Source organism: Sciurus carolinensis, unplaced genomic scaffold (genome assembly GCF_902686445.1).
Source record: "Sciurus carolinensis unplaced genomic scaffold, mSciCar1.2, whole genome shotgun sequence".
NCBI classification, from domain to species: Eukaryota; Metazoa; Chordata; class Mammalia; order Rodentia; family Sciuridae; genus Sciurus; species Sciurus carolinensis.
Window position 1 is genome coordinate 494,706 of NW_025920163.1, and position 2,105 is coordinate 496,810.

The window sequence follows — 2,105 nt, forward strand, 5'->3', positions numbered from 1 at the left end:
ATATAAATTTCAATATATTTATTTTATATGATTTTTTGGTTTCTAATTTATGCTTCATGGAGGCATTAAAATATTTTGGTTTTGATTTACTATTTTATTGCTTATACACACACCTGACACAAAATTTCAATGATTATTTGTTTGCTTGTTTGTGTGCATGAATAAGTGTTTGAACCATGTAAATCTCTTAGTCTCAGAGATCAATCAGATTTGGGTACCTTTGACAGCACCTTTGAAAAAACATATTGTTTAGTGACCCAAAACCTAGAAACAAGATTTTTCTCAAAAAAGATGAGCTGAATGAAGCTGAATTTCTTTTGCAGCAATTTAATTGGATAACTACAAGAATGTTGGCAGAATTTTTTGAAATAAAAATAGGAATATTATTATATAAAGGGGACAAGAACAGGTGACATGGAAAAAGAAAATAAATAGAATAAAAGAACTTGTTTGAAGACAGAATAATATTCTAATGAGGTGGTAGAATAAAACTGATGGACAAGAGTCAGACTCTAAAGATGTTGCCATATCAGTTACAGATTCTGTCCTCAACTTTAGACTAAAACTTATATTTCAGAAAACATCAATCCATTTATGTTTCTTACAATTACAAAGGATGTGCATTTCAAACTGACTCAGCAGAAAACACCATTTAACTTCAACTTTTATAAAATCACCTTGATATTGCTTTCCATTTTCTCTTTCCAAGCTGACTCTAAACTCAAATTTAATTATTTATTGTTCTTTTGGCAACACTACCTTGATGACTCATGTTAGATTTTGTAAACATCCAAGGCATTTGGCATTCCACTTTTGTTCATGGAACCATATTTTTGCTGTTTAAAGCGATTCATTCCATCCTTAATATTCCAGTGCCCCTAGGGATTTGGTATTCACATTCCAAATATGGAACACTGGAATTTTACATGTGAGAATCAGCAGACTGCAAGGACTCTGGCTTCCTAGAAATATCTCAGAACTTTATACTCAGAGAAGCTTCCACATCCCTGGACAAGAGAAAGAGACAAGTCTTTACAACTTGTAGAGAAGAAAGTCACATTTCTCTCTCTCATTCCCAAAAGTGCATTCTACTCAGCTTATTTTTTCTCAGAGACCCTTTTCATGGGCCTTCAAGGAGCAAGTAGGGCACTAGGATAATCTCTTGTTTGAGTCCATCCTTTTGGAAGACCAGGAGAGAGGCTTCTTCTGCTTTCAGTTCTGTCAAAATTAGTGTGCAAGAAATCAAATAGACTAGCTTAGAGCAAATAAAGTTAATATTATTGTGCAAATAGGCCTGATTTATGGAGTGTGTGGGTCTTGTAATAGTGAGATATGCACCACAAGATTCTATGGTGTAACAGAATGTCCTCAATTTATAGGATATTGGAAAAAACAGATGGAATATTTGTAGCATTTCTGTGTTCTTACATAATGTAGTTTGGTCATATAATTTAAATAATTATTTCCCAATTTAATTAATTCTATAAGCACCCACATGAATTTTAAAATTTGGATATGATTTTAGAGATCTTTAATGAAATAAAAAAATGTATGTAAGCAATTCTACTGACAATACAAATATATTGGATTTAGAGAACATCACAAAGATATATATTCAAATAAGTGACTTTCTTGAAAATATTCATTTCTGACCTGGCTAAGGTTAGTAACTATACAGCTAATTTTCTAACTGTATTCAAATCTAATAATCTATATATTACTTCTGTCAATATGAAGTGAGTTACTCATCTTGAAAATGTAAAATAAAATAGTGTCTACATCTACTACATGTAATGTTCTAAAAATTACCCAAGTTGATCATAAGAAACATTTAGAAGTTATTAATGAAAATGGCAACATTCAACAAATGCTTTTGTTAGTATGGACAACCACATTCTCATTAAATTCCCTATTTTCTTTCATTTCAATTTGTCACTGACTCTAACAATTATGTACTTTTATCATTATTGTAGGTGCATCCACTTTATTTCTATTAGGATTTCTGCTGCTTGTGAACTTTTAAAATTAAATTTACATTGGATAAATTCACATATTAGGTAGATAGTGTTAATGATAGGGAAAGTAGAAAGCTATAGTAGACTTTA